Source organism: Camelina sativa, chromosome 11 (genome assembly GCF_030686135.1).
Source record: "Camelina sativa cultivar CO46 ecotype springtype chromosome 11, ASM3068613v1".
In the NCBI taxonomy this organism is placed as follows: domain Eukaryota; kingdom Viridiplantae; phylum Streptophyta; class Magnoliopsida; order Brassicales; family Brassicaceae; genus Camelina; species Camelina sativa.
The window spans coordinates 19,438,411-19,455,919 of record NC_141890.1 but is presented as its reverse complement, the minus strand read 5'-3'; the positions used below and the strand labels follow the sequence as shown (position 1 = coordinate 19,455,919).

The 17,509-nt window shown below is 43.3% G+C and overlaps 2 non-coding genes and 1 pseudogene across 2 annotated transcripts; 1 reads left to right on the top strand and 2 right to left on the bottom strand.

Moving 5' to 3' along the window:
* Nucleotides 1-3,883: 3,883 nt before the first annotated feature.
* LOC147934250 (small nucleolar RNA R71) lies at nucleotides 3,884-3,990 on the bottom strand. Its single transcript, XR_015573432.1, has one exon. It is a non-coding gene; the product is annotated as a small nucleolar RNA R71 (small nucleolar RNA).
* A 655-nt stretch (nucleotides 3,991-4,645) lies between these two features.
* LOC147934248 (uncharacterized) lies at nucleotides 4,646-16,546 on the top strand (annotated as a pseudogene).
* Nucleotides 8,823-8,929, bottom strand: LOC147934249 (small nucleolar RNA R71). Its single transcript, XR_015573294.1, has one exon. It is a non-coding gene; the product is annotated as a small nucleolar RNA R71 (small nucleolar RNA).
* Nucleotides 16,547-17,509: the final 963 nt, after the last annotated feature.

Sequence of the window (17,509 nt, the reverse complement as noted above, 5' to 3'; positions counted from 1 at the left end):
ACGACTGCAGAGATTGGTGGACCCAGTGCCGGGTCGATCACATGTATAATTTCTGGTACTTAAACTTTGTGAATTTCAGTAGGTTCAGAATTTATGTTTTCCTGTGATAAAATGTTAGGTTCTCAACACATGATGTTTGTGTAGGGACCTTGTTGGTGGGCGGGTTGAAGTCCCACGTTATGTTTGATTCTAGAGCTTCTCATAGCATCATTACTCTGGAGTGTGCAGAGAGCGCGGGAATCAGAGGAGATCCCGGGGAGCGTACAGGAGTTGTCAGAGTTGCGGGAGACAAGTTCTTGAGGGTTATTGGACGGGCCAGAGGAATTGATATTCAAATTGCAGGGGAGTCATGGCCAGCGGATTTGCTTATCAGTCCAGTGGAGTTGTATGATGTGATTCTCGGGATGGATTGGTTGCATCGGCACATGGTGCATTTGGATTGCTATCTGGGTAGAGTGGAGTTTGAGCGTCCAGGAGGGAAGTTGGTTTTTCAGGGTATTAGACCGACTTCAGGGAGTCTCGTGATCTCGGCCATTCAGGCTGGAAAGATGATCGAGAAGGGCCGTGAGGCTTATTTGGTTACAATATATATGCCAGAGTCAATGGGGAAGTCTACGGTTAGCGGTATCCCAGTTGTAGAGCAGTTTGAGGATGTGTTCCAGTCGTTGCAGGGGTTACCACCATCTCGGTCTGATTCTTTCACGATTGAACTGGAACCAGGGACGATGCCGTTATCTAAGGCTCCTTACAGAATGGATCCAGCAGAGATGGAAGAGCTGAAGAAGCAGCTAGAGGATTTGTTGAGTAAGGGATTCATCCGTCCTAGTGTATCACCGTGGGGAGCACCGGTGTTGTTTGTCAAGAAGAAAGATGGGAGTTTTCGGTTGTGTATTGATTACAGGGGTTTGAACCGGGTCACTGTGAAGAACAAGTACCCTCTTTTCGAGGATCGATGGGTTGTTGGATCAGCTGAGGGGTGCTACTTGGTTCTCCAAGGTGGATTTGGCGTCGAGTTATCATCAGATACAGATAGATGAGGCAGATGTGAGGAAGACTGCATTCAGGACGAGGTATGGGAATTATGAGTTTGTCGTGATGCTTTTCGGGTTGACTAACGCACCAGCAGCGTTTATGAGATTGATGAACAGTGTGTTTCAGGAGTTCCTGGATGTATCTGTCATCATTTTCATCGACGATATCCTGGTTTATTCTAAGAGTCCTGAGGAGCATGCAGTTCATTTGAGGGCAGTTCTGGAGAAGTTACGAGAGCAGAAGTTGTTTGCTAAGTTGAGCAAGTGCAGTTTTTGGCAGCGTGAGATGGGTTTTCTGGGTCATATTGTGTCTGCAGATGGAGTTTCTTTAGATCCGGAGAAGATCCAGCTATCAGAGATTGGCCTAGACCGCATAATGCCATAGAGATCAGGAGTTTTCTGGGATTGGCACGTTACTACAGGAGATTTGTGCAGGCGTTTGCGAGCAGAGCACGTCCTATGACTAAGTTGACAGGGAAGGATGTTCCTTTTGTTTGGTCACAGGAGTGTGAGGAAGGCTTTGCAAGCCTGAAGGAGATGTTGACTACTACGCCAGTGTTGGCTTTGCCTAAGCACGGAGAACCCTATGTGGTTTATACAGATGCATCCAGAGTTGGTTTGGGATGTGTGTTGATTCAGCATGGGAAGGTGATTGCCTACGCTTCGCGGCAGTTGCGGAAGCATGAGGGAAACTATCCTACTCATGACTTGGAGATGGGTGCTGTAGTTTTTGCCCTGAAGATTTGGAGATCTTATCTTTATGGTGCAAAGGTGCAGGTGTTTACAAATCATAAGAGCCTGAAGTATATATTTACTCAGCCCGAGCTGAACTTGAGGTAGAGACGGTGGATGGAGCTTGTGGCGGATTATGATTTGGACATAGGCTACTGATATGTTACGGTTTTGACTCATTTTGACCCCATTTATTTGATAGTTTTGTAGTTGTTTGAGTCCTTTTCAGATTATAATAAGAGGCTAGGAAGCTAAAAGCAAGGATTGGAACAGCAGGAGCAATCAGAGCAGAAAGGAGTTGAATTGGAGCAGAAAAGCTGATTTTAGACCCAGGAGCACATGCTCCCGATTTCCGAGCACATGCTCCCAACTCTACGGTTTCATGACGACACGTGGCAAGCATCTAGGCGCCGATTCCCTGCCTAATTCCCCTTATTTTAGGCGATCCTTTGTGAGAGAAAGAGGGAGGAGATCGATTTTTAATAGGGAGATTTGAGTTTGGATTCTTTCCTTATTTTTCTCTACTTGTATGCTATTTAACCTAGGGTTTTTAGGAGAGAGGATATACCTTTTTTTCTTTTGGTTTTTGAGCGACGTTTTTGTGAGAGGGAGAAGAGCGGCTACCTTGTGAAGCATTCTCTGAACCCTTTTTATTTTTATGTCATTGAATTTCTCATCTTTTGCTATGATTCATTTCTCTATGTCTGAGTAGTTTTCTTTGCTAGATTAGGGGTTTCAAAAGGGGTTTCATGGGTTAGCAACAAAACACAAATAGGGCTTTATATAATCGATTGTCTTCACTATTGTTAGACTTAATGCTTAGGTTGATTTGATCACCCAATCTATGATTCTAGGTTTATCTATTCATCAAAAGTGTAATAGGTTGCTAGAAAAGACATTAGTGGGCAAATTATCCTAGACCTGCGAAAGTTGATGTGTAGGTGATTTGTGAACTTATCATTCCTGTTCTTTAATGCTTGTCTGCGATTCTGGGCTCAAACGACAGTTTAGGGTTTATGGACCGCCGAGCATGTGCTCCGGATGTCTGAGCATGTGCTCCGCGTTTCCACACAGAATCGATCCGATAGAGTTATTGATACCACGATAGTGGATCAGTTTATATTTATGTTTGAGTTCTAGACTGGTACTTAATCTATGCCCTGAATAGTTGTTTAGTTGCTATCTCTGAAATTCCCGAGAATTACCCCTGATCTAGTGTTTTGCTTATTGCCTTTTTATACCGTTTTAATCGCGTTACTGTTACCAAACGAACCCAACTTTGAATTGTCTTAGCTTGAAATTGAACCAATAGAACCATAGAGTAAAACTTGGTCTTCGTGGGATTCGACCCCTAAGTACTACTTCTTTGCTGTGCACTTGCAGTAGGAAAATAGGGTTTAAAACTCTGTGTATCAAGTTTTTGGCGCTGTTGCCGGGGACCAAAGTTTTACCTTTGGTTTTCGGCGAAATTACTAGACTAAGACCTTACTGATTTGTCTTTCTGCTTCTTCTTTGCGTGTGTTTCAGGTGCATGTCAAGAAGATCTACAAGAAGAAACAACACCGAAGAACTAGTTGCTTTGTCAGCCGCAGAGCTCTCTTTGGCAGAAAGAACAAACCACAAGAACAGAAAGTTTCAATCCGTCAACATGGGTGACAACAGAAACAATGAGGATATGGCTGCCGAGTTGCAGCAACTTCGACAACAGTTGGGGCAGTTGCTCCGTGCTCAACACGAAAGAGCCGCGCCGCCACAACCGTCCATTGGGGACAAGGACAACCCGCATGCGTTCTACACCAACCGAGCGGCGATTGTTCCTCCCACCATCCAGAGACAAGATTTTGAGATCAAGCCACAGATGATCTCTCTAGTGAAGCAGCACCTATTTCACGGTCTCCCAGCTGAGATTCCGATGGACCACATCGAGAATTTTGAGGAGATATGTAGCACCACTGGTTCAAATGGGACACCGCCAGACTTCCTAAAGTGCAAGCTCTTTCCCTTCTCTTGCGGATAGAGCTTCACGTTGGCTGAAGTCATTGCCACCTGGGTCTCTGACATCATGGGAACAGTGTAGATCTGCGTTTCTGGACCATTTCTACACCAAGGCTAAGACCGCTGCCCTGAGGAACAAGATTTCATCGTTCCAACAGCACACTGGAGAAGCCTTCTGCGAGGCTTGGGAGAGGTACAAAGAGTACCGTAGAGAGTGTCCGCACCATGGATTCAGTGATGAACAGATTCTGGGCATTTTCTATGATGGAGTTAATTGGGACTATAGAAACGCTCTCAACTCGGCCAGCAATGGGGATTTTATGACAAAGTCTAAGGAAGGAGCATATCAGTTGATTTAGAACCTAGCTGCAAGCTCCAGCAACAAGGCTCCTGAGTATGACAGATCCGTGAAGGTCAACAGTGTCGATACGCAAAAGATCGACGAGTTGACAGCCAAGGTGAACCTTCTTCTGAAGGGGAGCCAGAAAACTGTCGATTTTGTCGATGAGACTGGAGACATGCCGCTAGCTCAGGAGATTTGTGATGGAGAGGATGAAACGATGGAGGTTAATTATGTGAGTGGGCAAGGTTTTGTGCAGAACAGGGGTTTCAACCCGCACTACAGAAGCCATCCGAACTTGTCCTATAGAAGCTCCAACGTGGAGAATCCTCAGGACCAGGTGTATCCGTAGCAAGGAGCTCAGAATCAGATGGGTTATCAGAAAACCTTCTCAAACAACTTCCAAGGCAAACAGTTTGTGCCCACTCAAAACCGTTTCCAAGGGGGGAACCAGCAGGCATATACAAGCGCTCAGCAAGCATCGCCTTTCACCAACCAGCAGTTGGGATCTTCACCTGCTAGCAGCTCTCAAGATGAGCTGAAAAACATGATGCAACAACTCTTGGTGAATCAACAAAAAGCTTCAGTGGAAATCAACGCTAAGGTCGATACCATGTACAATGACCTTAATGGGAAGTATGAAGCAGTAATGTCACATGTGAAGAAGCTTGATGTTCAGGTTGCACAAACTGCTGAATCCGTGAAAAGAACTCCTGGGACTCTGCCCGGAAAAGGGGAAGCAAACCCGCGGAACGAGTATGTCAATGCGATTGAGCTAAGGGGAGGAAAAAAGTTACCCCCTAGAGAAGCACCATCCGCTAGGCTTGACAAGGGCAAGGGTATTGCTGAAGAATACCTTCCTCAACATGCTGCTGAGACTCCACCGTTGAGTCAAAAAGAAGCCGAAGCATCCGGCGAGCATGTGCTCCCACCCAGCGAGCACGTGCTCCCGACTCTCGATCAGACCGTTCCCACTGAGGTACCTCCTGCACGCGTGTACACCCCTAAGGTTCCTTACCCTGTTCCTCCTAAGAAATCTCGCAAGGATTTGGAGGATGCAAAGTGCAAGGAGATGTTGAGAGAATTGACGGTAAAACTACCCCTAGCTGATGTTGTTCAGATGATACCTGCTTTGAAGAGATATGTGAAAGGGTTAGTTTCTGGGCGAGTGTCAGAGGAAGAGAACGTGATGATGGTTTCAAGAGAGTGCAGTGCTGTGCTGCAAAACAAAGTGCTAAAGAAGAGAGATGATCCAAGGCGATTTGTCTTATCCGTGAGAATCGGTAAAACGATTTTTGCAAACTCCCTCTGTGATGTAGGTTCCAGTGTGAACCTTATGCTATATTCAGTGGCTAAAAGGCTGGGATACACGAAGTTCAAGTCTACACGGATTTCGTTAGTATTCGCGGATAGATCCACCAAGCGCCCCATAGGAGTGTTGGAGGATTTACATGTCCAGATAGGGGACACGCTTATACCAGCAGACTTTGTGGTTCTGGAACTTGAAGAAGAACCACGTGACCCCCTGATCTTAGGTAGATCATTCTTATGCACAACTGGTGTGATTATAGATGTGCAAGGGGGAGCGATCGATCTCCAGTTGGGGGATATGATTGCAAGGTTTGAGATGAACAAGCTGCTCAAGAAACCTATGATAGATGGTCAGACTTTTGTGGTTGATGATGGTTCAGAGTTTGCCCATGAGGTTACCGATGAAGTTCTCACTCTCGACCCTTTGGAGGTTGCCTTGACAAAGGCAGAGGGTAATTATGGATTCTTGAATGAGGAAGCTGATGGTTTTACACACATTTTGGATGCAGGTACACGGTTCTAGCAACTGGTAGCTTACACCAGCCTAGACGATGAGAACCAATCAGGGGAGGAATCCGCCGAGGGAGCACCTGCTCCGGATTCCGGAGCACATGCTCCGGTAAAGTCAGCGGACGGTCCTTGGAGCGAGTTAAGAGCTCCAAAGGTAGAGCTAAAACCACTTCCAGCCGGGCTAAGGTACGCGTTCCTAGGTCCTAACTCTACATACCCCGTGATAGTGAACTCTGAACTAAACAATGTAGAGACCGCTTTGCTCCTTTGTGAACTTAGGAAGTATAGAAATGCTCTAGGGTATTCACTAGATGACATCCCAGGAATCTCACCAGATCTTTGCATGCATAGGATACATCTAGAAGATGAATCAATGACTTCGGTAGAACATCAGAGGAGGTTGAACCCGAATCTAAAAGATGTTGTTAAGAAAGAGATAATGAAACTTCTAGATGCGGGTGTAATTTATGCTATTTCTGATAGTTCGTGGATTAGTCCAGTTCATGTAGTCCCTAAGAAAGGTGGAATTACAGTGGTTAAGAGTGATAAGGACGAGTTGATTCCTACTAGGACAGTTACGGGACATCGTATGTGCATAGACTATAGAAAACTTAATGCTGCGACCCGTAAGGATCATTTTCCTTTGCCGTTTATTGATCAAATGCTTGAGAGATTGGCTAACCATCCTTACTATTGTTTCTTAGATGGCTATTCAGGTTTCTTTCAGATCCCAATCCATCCCGACGATCAAGAGAAGACCACATTCACATGTCCTTACGGCACCTTTGCTTACCGCAGAATGCCGTTTGGCTTGTGCAATGCACCAGCGACCTTCCAACGATGCATGATGTCCATTTTCACTGACCTGATTGAGGATATAATGGAAGTTTTCATGGACGATTTCTCCATCTATGGGAGCTCCTTTTCCGTTTGTTTGTCTAATTTGTGCAGGGTGTTGCAGCGGTGTGAAGACAAACATCTGGTGCTGAATTGGGAGAAATGCCACTTCATGGTCAGAGATGGGATAGTGCTGGGACACAAGATTTCTGAAAAGGGGATTGAGGTTGACAAAGCCAAGGTTGAGGTGATGATGAGTTTACAACCGCCTAATTCGGTAAAAGGATTTCTCCAAGATAGCAAGACCACTTACCCAGCTGTTGTGTAAGGAAGTGAAGTTTGATTTCGATTCTGCTTGCTTGGAGGCCTTTCACACGATCAAAGGAGCTTTGCTAAGCGCTCCGATTGTACAACCGCCAGATTGGGACCTTCCCTTTGAGGTCATGACATATGCGAGTGACTATGCCGTGGGAGCAGTTCTGGGACAGAGAAAAGACAAGAAGCTTGATGTTCATATATTTTACCTTGTTTTCCCTTAGTTTATTCACAACTTTTGCATCTTTTGCTATCCATTTAGGCTATTATTGTGTAGCTTTAGGACTAATCATGCATTAGAGTATAGTTGCATTGCATTTGCATCTTTTCATGCATAAACAGGTGATTTTGGAGCTTAAGGAGCATGGAAGCAATGCTGAGGAGAAGTGAAGCAATGCTGAGGAGAAGTGAAGCAATCCTAAGGAGAAAACAAGAGAGTTAAGGCTGTAGAATCAAGGTCCGGAGTCCAACTCGACCGCACCACTCGACCACCACTCGAGTTCATCCCCAGAACTTGTGTTTTTGATTTGTGATTGTCTTGTTTCATTCCTGTTTCATTTCCATTGCATTCACGTAGTTTCCTGCCCATTACTTGTCTTGCATTAGTTCATTAGCATAGTTTCTATCTTTGTTCTAGTTTCATTATAGCTTTAATTTGTTTGTTCTGTTTGCATTTAGTATCCTGTTCTAGTTGTTTTTACTTTCTGCATTTCATATCTCATTTTAGGATTGTTAGTGACAAACAATCTTTACAATTGGCTTGACTTAGACTCATATGCACATCTTAATTGTTCACAATCACTTAGATAGGATTGACACCTCTTATACTGCAACTGCATAAGGGGAATTGAAACACCCTGACTTCTATTCATTCCATACATCATCATTCCTTACATCATTCATTCATACACCACAAAGAAAGTCAGTTTCAATTTGGCGCCGTTGCCCATTTGAGTGTGTTTTGTGACATTTAGGATCATTATTAGTCTAAGATTAAGTTCGTTTTCAACACTTGTGAAGTTACTGAACTGGAATCTTCCTTTGCTTGGCTGTTTTGTGTTTCAGGTACCCACTCGACCACCTACTCGACCACCACTCGACCGAGCTGTGATCGAGCACTTGGTCGAGCCAGAAGCCGGATCAAATTAGCCATTACTTCCCAGTCGACTCGACCACCCACTCGAGCCTGCGCTCGACCGTGTACCTGTTCGAGTCCGTAGTAGAGTTTGTTGATGCACACAAGGTCAAAAGGCAAAGATAGTCTTCAACAGCCTATTGACAACATCCACAGGCTACAGAAGGGTTTGAGACATAAGCAAGGAAGAGTAGTTCAACAACAACAAGGTCAAGACATCATGGAGCAACAAGCTATCCATGAGCAAAGACCAAGGCACATTGGTGCAGGAGATGCACCCAATACCCACAACCAAAGGGCTGGAATTGTGCCACCTTCAGTAGCAAACAATAACTTTGAGATGAAGAGTGGATTGATCTCAATGATACAAGCCAACAAGTTTCATGGGTTGCCATTGGAGGATCCACTAGATCACCTTGATGAGTTTGACAGAATATGTGGACTCACTAAGATCAATGGAGTGAGTGAAGATGGATTCAAATTAAGGCTCTTCCCATTTTCTCTTGGAGACAAAGCTCACCTTTGGGAGAAGACTCTACCTACTGGAGCTATCACCACATGGGATGCATGCAAGAAAGCTTTTCTGGCCAAGTTCTTCTCCAATGCAAGGACTGCTAGGCTGAGGAATGAGATTTCTGGGTTTGCTCAAAGGAATAATGAGAGCTTTTGTGAAGCTTGGGAGAGGTTTAAAGGATTCCAAACTCAGTGTCTTCACCATGGCTTCAGCAATGAGTCACTTCTAAGCACCTTGTATAGAGGAGTGCTTCCTAAGATAAGAATGCTTCTTGACACAGCCTCTAATGGCAACTTCCTCAACAAGAATGTGGAAGAAGGATGGGAATTGGTTGAGAATCTTGCTCAATCTGATGGCAATTATAATGAGGACTATGATAGGACCATAAGGAGCTCCTCAACTGATCAAGAGGACAAGTATAAGAAGGATTTGAAGATGGTCAATGAAAAGCTTGACAAGATCCTCCTCAGCCAATCCAAGTCCATTCACTTCATTGGTGAAGAGGAAGCTCCAGTTTAAGAGGGGGAGCCTGAGTTTGCTGAGTTGTGCTACATGCAGAACCAGGGAGGATTCAAAGGCTACAACCAAGGAGGTTTCAAGAACAACAATCTCTCTTATAGGAGCACCAATGTGGCCAACCCTCAAGACCAGGTCTATCCACCTCCTCAACCTCAACAGCAACAAAACTACATCCCTAAGCAACAACACCAAGTGTTCCAGCCCCAATTATGTCCCCCACCAGGGTTTCAGACTAACCAAGGCAAGGAACAAGACATAAGAGCAATGATGCAACAGTTGTTGATTGGGCAAACACAAGGCAAGATTGAGGAAGCCAAGCAGTTTGCTGAGTTGAATCAAAGGCTCACATCACAGTATAATGATCTAAACATGAAGTTTGAATGTCTCAACTCCAGAATGAAGTATATGGAGAGTAACATTGCCTCTACTTCAGCTCCTAAACCCAACCAACTCCCTGGAAAAGCTGTTCAAAATCCAAGGGAGTTCACTGCAAAAGCCATTCATATCTCTGATGAGGAAGTCACTGAGGACATTGAAGTCCAAGTTTGGGGGAATTCATTAGTTACTGAAGCCCCAAGTGACGTTTGTGCAAAGCAACTGGAGTCCGTTATTGCACTCGACCAAGTACTCGAACAGCCACTCGATCGAGTGCATGCTCGAGTGGTCGATCGAGTTGCAGACTCAGAAGCTGTCAAGCCTGCTAAGTACATTCCTCCTGCTTACAAGCCACCTCTTCCATTCCCAGGACGTTTCAAAGCACAAAAGATTAAGGAGCTTAGGGAAATCATTGAGAGAAAGGAGATGATGGCTAAGCAACAAGAAGAAGAGAGGGTTTTAAAGGAAGAAGCTGTGGTTGAGGAAGTGTTGGCCATACAAGAGATCACCATTGCTTACCAAGAAGAAGAGAGAGGACCTGCCTTGGAACAGTATGATCCATATCCTCTCTACAAAGACTTTTTGCTTGATTTGTCAAAGAAGAAGGCTGAAGCTCAAGATGAGAAGGATCTTGAGGACCTTGGAGGAGTTATCATTCCAATCAAGCTTAAGGATCCAGGTCCATTCTATCTGCCTTGCACACTTAGCTATCTTCACTATAACCAATGCCTTTGTGATTTGGGAGCTTCAACAAGTGTGATGCCATACTCCATAGCACAAAAGCTTGGGAGAACTGATTTCAAGTCCACCAACCTTCATATATGTTTAGCTGATGGGTCAAACAAAGAGATAGTTGGAAGGTTGGAGAATGTCCCAGTCAAGATAGGGAAGGCAAGGGTTCACACTGATTTTGTGGTGTTGGAGATGGACAAGGAACCTGAAGATCCAATCATTCTTGGAAGGCCATTCCTAGCCACTGTTGGAGCAGTTATTGATGTCAAAGAGGGTCTTGTGACCTTAAACATTGCTGAAGATATAACCATGAAGTTTAACATCTATAACCCAACCAACCTTCCTACCATTGATGATCAACCTTTTACTATCAAGGACAAAGGAGGTCAAGAAGGTTCAAGTGGTGAAGCAACTCCAAAGGCTAAGCTCTCCTTTCAAGATGATTCTGTGGAAAAGCTTAAGAGGTCAGTTCAAGAGTTGACTAGTATGGTTGAGGATCTTCAAGTTAAGCTGAACAAGAGATCCTTAAGGAAGGCAAGACCAAGACTCAAAATCAAGAAGAGACATGGTTTGTGTGTTAAGGGTGAGGTGATCAAGGATCAACTTCACAGTGATCAAGAGGTTCCAGGGAGGATTTCATCACCTCCTTGGTATCTAAACCAAGTCTAAAAAGGATACCAAAGTCAAGCTTAGTGACTTTAAACAAGCTCACTAGGGAGGAAGTCCCTAAGGTATCCATGTACATATTGTTTAAGGTTTTTGGTAATTTGATTTTTGTTTTGGTATTTTCATGATCAGGGAAGCAAGGGAGACCAGATAGAAGAGGAAAAGAAGACTCGTGGTCCAGCTCAACCCCCCCACTCGAGCACGTACTCGAACGAGTCCCGGTCGATCCCCATCGTCGAGCTGCCCCAATCTCCACCTCCAAGTCACCAACAAGACCCCAACTACTCCTATGAAAGCATGCAGATGGATGTGGACAACTACTTCCACAATCCCTAAGGTACCACTATCACCTTCCCTTGTAGATATCATAGCATTTGACATTGTGTTTTGTTTTTTGTTTTTCATCTTGAATCCTCAATCAAATTTCTTTCACACAGGGACTGTGTGATTTAAGTTTGGGGGAGGGTTTGAGATAGCATTTGACATTGTGTTTTGTGATTCTTATTTCAAATTTTTAGCATAATCATGTTAATACTTGCATAGCATCTAAGGCATAGAAAAACCCTAAAAATTTAAAAATTTTTGCAAAAATCTTTATAAAAAAAAGTGTTCATGTAGTTTGCACTGCACATTAGGATCTTGTTTAGCATGTTTCATGTAGGATTGTATAGTACTTGCATTAGGGATCTATGATGAGTATTCCCTTATTAGCTTGTTTATTCACTAGACTAGGATCAATGCCCAAGTTAATAGTACTTTGATGCTAGTTGAGTGGTTAGAATAAGATTGAACCAGGCCTTGAATTCCTACATTGCATTTGGTCTAAATTGAAGCATGTTGAGATTTGAAACCATTTCCTATTTATAAGAACCTAATATTGACTTTCAATTATCAATGTGTGCAATGATTTAAACTCATGGATACCACATACATATTTGGATCATCTTCTTCCTTTTTACCACTCTTGTTGATCCAAGTAGCTGATTTCCTCATTAAGAATCAGTTCCCCTACCCCTAAACCAAACCTTCTTTCAAGCCATGTTTATTCTTGTGTGTGTGAGGCCTATTTTTGGGATTGAGCTTGGTAGAAAGTGTTAGGTTTGAACTGACAAGAGTAAAGCCTTGTGTAGTTCTAGTTTGCATTTTTCAAACTAGATAGGACTAGGTGGTTCACCTGTTGGGTTTGGGACTTGGCTATTATGAAAAGAAAAGAGGAAAAAAGAGAAAGAAAAGGTTAGAGTCTTTAGGAGGGGAATGTGTTTAAGAAAATTTAAAGTCTAGTGAAAGAATGGGAAGAATAAGGTTGTTTAAAGATGGTTCTAGTTAAAGAAAAGAAAGAAAGGAAAGAGAAGTCTAGCAAAATGCTTATATGTCTTAAGAATAAGAAGAAAAGAGAACCATAGCAAATAAGTAAGAATCCCCCATTCCACTAGAAAGATCAAATAAGAAACCTCTCCTAAGACTTTAAAACCAAAAGAGAAAAGGGTGAAAAAGAAGAAAAGAAGTTAAAGGGTAGCACTAGGACCAATTGGGTTTAGATTGATAGGATAAACACTTTGGGTGCCTTTGGGTAGACAAGGTTTTGTTCTTGTATGTGTCTAAGTGTTCTTACCTTTAGCATTCTTCTAAAGCTCAATTCATTTTTATGAGAGAACCTTGATATTGATAAGCCCTACTCTAAAAAGAGACCATCATTGTCTCTAAACCTTTTACTGCCAAGCCAAATGAGTTTAAGCATTGCATAGAATTGATTCATGTTCTTGATTAATGAATGTTAAAGGAAATTGTTGATTTGAATGCATGTGGATGTCTAAGGCTCAAATCAGTGAAGGTTGTGATATGCTTGTCTAAAGTCTTTAAGTATAGCTCATTCAACTTGCATCATAGTACTAGTAACTTGGACATTGATTCTAGATAGTCTATTTGCAAGCTTTAGGAGCTGAGATCCCACTTTCAAACCTCACCTACCTTCTTTTGTCTTGATTATTTGCTTGAGGGCAAGCAAAGACTAAGTTTGGGGGTGTTGATGTTCATATATTTTACCTTGTTTTCCCTTAGTTTATTCACAACTTTTGCATCTTTTGCTATCCATTTAGGCCATTATTGTGTAGCTTTAGGACTAATCATGCATTAGAGTATAGTTGCATTGCATTTGCATCTTTTCATGCATAAACAGGTGATTTTGGAGCTTAAGGAGCATGGAAGCAATGCTGAGGAGAAGTGAAGCTGTCCTGAGGAGAAAACAAGAGAGTTAAGGATGTAGAATCAAAGTCCAGAGTCCAACTCGACCGCACCACTCGACCACCACTCGACCGTGTGCTGAGGAGGACTCGACCGAGTAGAGAACGCACGAGAGAAGCCAGCTCGACCAGCCACTCGACCGAGCACTGGTCGAGTTGACCGAGCCGTTGACTACTTTGACTTTTTAGGGCTTCCACCTCACCTCCTATAAAAAGCCCTTGTACCTGCAGCCACCAAGGAGCCCAGCTTTTTAGAGAGTCTAAAACCTAGTTTTTACCTTTTTTAGATATTATTCCTTTTGCACTTTTCTTTTATTTTTAGATTTTGTACTTGTTTGAGAGAGAAAGACTAGATTCTTATATTTTGTTTGTTTCATAACTTTCAAAGTATTAAGATTTCGAGTTTTATTCCTCATCAATATTGTAGATCTCTGTTTCATCTTTTTAATGATGCAAGTTTCATTATTTTCTGGGTTTTTGACATATTTCACCATGTTTTCTTGTGAGTAGTTTGTTTAGGACCTTGAGGATGGGTTAGGCTGGGTTGATCTTGTGGTTTGTTTGATTTGGTCAAACTTGATTGTTGTAGATCTCTTCTAGGCTAGATGATCTTAATGTTATCCTATATCTGAGAGGGTAGGGTTTGACTTCAAGCATCTTAGCATCACACCAATGTCTAAGGAGCATAGATAAGGCTAGATCTAGAGCTTACCATTAGGCTTGCTAAGAGATTAGAAGTCTTGTTTGATTTGAGATGTATTGCTTAATGCCTGCTTGTGTAGATTCTTTTCTTTGTGAGAACAAGTCTAGAATTGCATAGGTTTGATTGTTTCTTGCCATGAGAGTGGATTAAACATGTATTAGAATAGTATGTCTAGAGATCAGCTCAATGTTTGCTTGAGATTTGTTGACCAAGTTAGATAACCACAATGATTAGCTCGGCCCATGAATCCCTCCTCAAGGCCTTCTTTGTTTATTGAAATCCTAGTCTAAATATCATTGCTTGCTTGTTGTTTGATTAGTTTTAGCATTGCTCTGTTTTTCTTGTGTTGCTCTGTTTTCACGTTTAAGTCTAGCTCGACCCCGTACTCGACCTACACTCGGTCGAGTGCTGCTCGAGTTCATCCCCAGAACTTGTGTTTTTAATTTGTGATTGTCTTGTTTCATTCCTGTTTCATTTCCATTGCATTCACGTAGTTTCCTGTTCATTACTTGTCTTGCATTAGTTCATTAGCATAGTTTCTATCTTTGTTCTAGTTTCATTATAGCTTTAATTTGTTTGTTCTGTTTGCATTTAGTATCCTGTTCTAGTTGTTTTTACTTTCTGCATTTCATATCTCATTTTAGGATTGTTAGTGACAAACAATCTTTACAATTGGCTTGACTTAGACTCATATGCACATCTTAATTGTTCACAATCACTCAGATAGGATTGACACCTCTTATACTGCAACTACATAAGGGGAATTGAAACACCCTGACTTCTATTCATTCCATACATCATCATTCCTTACATCATTCATTCATACACCACAAAGAAAGTCAGTTTCAAAGCTGCACGTGATATACTATGCCAGTCGCACCTTGGACGAGGCTCAGTGCAAGTACGCTACAACCGAGAAAGAACTTTTAGCGGTTGTGTTTGCTTTTGAGAAGTTCCGATCATACCTTGTTGGTTCCAAAGTGGTTGTTCACACTGATCATGCAGCGTTGAGGTATCTACTGACCAAGAAGGATGCAAAACCAAGGCTACTCCGTTGGATTTTGTTGCTTCAAGAGTTTGACTTGGAGATTAAAGACAAGAAGGGTATTGAGAACGGAGTTGCAGATCACTTGTCAAGAATGAGGATAGAAGAAGAGCTACCCTTGGATGATAGCCTTCCTGAAGAACATGTTTACTCGATTGACATCTTTGATCCCGCCAAGCACATGCTCCGCCTGGGAGCACATACTCCGAAAACCCCGTGCAAGGCAATCGATACCAACAAACAGCCGAGTTTTCCCTGGTTTGGAGAGTATGCAAACTACCTAGCAGCAGAGAAAGAACCTACTGAGTTTGTGGGGAACAAGAAGAAGAAGTTCCTAAAAGACATAAGGCGGTATTTTTGGGATGAGCCTTACCTCTATAGGCATTGCTCGGATGGTGTTTTTAAGAGGTGTGTGACTGAGGAGGAGGTTCCTGGAGTCTTGTTCCATTGCCATAGCTCACCCTATGCTGGACACTTTGCCACTTTCAAAACCGTGTCCAAAGCTCTTCAAGCGGGTTATTGGTGGCCTACCATGTTCAGAGATGCGCAGCGGTTCGTGTCTACTTGCGACACATGTCAGAGACAAGGGAACATCAGCAAGAGGAATGAGATGCCTCAGAATTTCATCTTGGAGGTTGAGGTATTTGATGTTTGGGGAATTGACTTCATGGGACCTTTCCCGAACTCATTCGGCAATGAGTACATATTGGTGGCTGTAGATTACGTGTCCAAGTGGGTAGAAGCTTTGGCCAGCCCCAATAATGATGCAAAGACCGTGCTCAAGATGTTCAAGTCGGTTATTTTCCCACGGTTTGGTGTCCCACAGGTAGTCATTAGCGATGGTGGATCGCATTTCATTAACAAGGTCTTTGAGAGTCTTCTCAAGAAGAATGGAGTGAGGCACAAGGTCGCCACCCCCTACCACCCACAAACAAGCGGCCAAGTTGAGATCTCTAACCGGGAGATCAAGAGCATTTTGCAAAAAACAGTGAACACAACAAGGAAGGATTGGTCTCTGAAGCTAGATGAGGCTCTATGGGCTTATAGAACCGCCTACAAAACACCCCTGGGGACTACACCATTTCACTTGGTGTATGGTAAGGCGTGTCACCTTCCTGTTGAGCTAGAGTACAAGGCTGCTTGGGCAGTGAAAATGCTGAACTTTGACACTAAGAGCGCCCATGAAAGGAGGAAGATGCAACTGCATGAGCTAGAGGAGATTAGGCACCTCGCCTATGAAAACTCAAAACTCTACAAGGAGCGTACCAAAGCCTACCATGACAAGCGGATCCTCACTAGGACCTTTGCTCCTAATGATCAAGTCTTGTTGTTCAACTCTAGGCTGAAACTGTTTCCCGGAAAACTAAGATCACGATGGTCCGGACCCTTCACCATCAAGGAGATTAAACCATATGGGGCTGTTGTGTTGCTGGACACAAAAGGAGGAGAATTTGTGGTGAATGGACAGAGGCTGAAGCCATATCTTGCCGCCTCTGAGCACGCAAGGGGTGAAACCTTCGCCCTAGGCGACCCTCCAATTGCCTAAGGAGCTTTCGAGTCAAGCTAATGACTTAAAACAAGCGCTGGGTGGGAGGCAACCCACCAGGTATATATTGCTGAGTTTTTCTTTTTCTTTTTAGGATTTGTTTCTTCTCTTTTCGGTTTCAGGAATGTTGGAAAAAAGATGCGGAGCACATGCTCGCAGGACGCGAGCAACCCGATGCACATGCTCGGCGAACTGAGAAAAAAAGAAAAAATATGCGAAGCACATGCTCCCAGGACGCGAGCAACCCGATGCACATGCTCGGTGAACTGAGAAAAAAAGAAAAAAGATGCGAAGCACATGCTCGCAGGACGCGAGCAACCCGATGCACATGCTCGGCGAACTGAGAACAAAAGGAAAAAAAAGAGAGGAGCGATTGGGCCAGGGAAGTTCAATGCAATTCTTTGGCTCAGGCCCACCAGGCCCACTAGCCTACCAACTCGCAAAACCCTCCTCTCTTCTTCTTCTCCTTCTTCTTCTTGTCTAGGTCTCTCTTTGGCTTATTTTCACACCGGAGACGGTGTGAAGTAAGTCCGGGGGAGGGTCACCTATGACATTTGTTTTCTTTATTGAGTCAGTTTGTCATGTGAGTCGCACCAAAACTTGTGGGAATTAGGACCGAAATCTGTGATGTTTTTAACCATTTGTGAGTTTGACCGTTTTTCCTAGTGACCATTGTTGCAGAACTAAGAGTACAGAGACGAGCTAATACCTCTTCACATTCGGACCCTTCTCCTAGCCAGAAAAGCTTTATCCCATTAAGGTTTCACCAGAAAGACTTAGACTCTACTCTATTGGAACCTAACCGGATTTAAATTCTTCTCGTTTTGGGCATTAGGATAGGGAACGTGTCACATATTCAGGACTTCTTATTCATTTTGCCAATCTTGCTGATCCTGAATAGCTAGCTCATTTTAAGTTAGTACCCACCCCGAGCCTAACCTCCTTTCAAACCACTTGCACTTG